This window comes from Trypanosoma equiperdum (assembly GCF_001457755.1).
Source record: "Trypanosoma equiperdum strain OVI genome assembly, contig: ctg_1336, whole genome shotgun sequence".
Taxonomy (NCBI): domain Eukaryota; phylum Euglenozoa; class Kinetoplastea; order Trypanosomatida; family Trypanosomatidae; genus Trypanosoma; species Trypanosoma equiperdum.
In genome coordinates, this window is record NW_027123323.1 from 1 (window position 1) to 380 (window position 380).

Genomic DNA, 380 nt, shown 5'->3' on the forward strand with positions numbered 1-380 from the left:
TTCACTACAAAAGATTTGGGGGAAATTAAAACTTATTCAATAGATGGAAGGAAATGGGATTTTTTGTATGGGAAAATTTGTTGTGCAAATGCGTTTAAAGAGATGGATTTGTTTAAAGCTAAGAAGTTGTGATGAGACTTCAACATTGCTTTTACAACAATCACTCCTGATAACCGTTACGATCGCAACTCAACACCCCAAATTCGGCAAATGCCCTGGATCCTGCAAGAGGTGTGCATTACACATATTTCAGCACCTTAGCCAACAAATCAATGTATCAGCAGAAGTAAGACAACGCGTATGAAGTTGGACAGGGCCCTGCGTATGGCAGTTGTGACGGCCATTGTAGCACAGACCACAACGACTGAAGCAATAAGCGC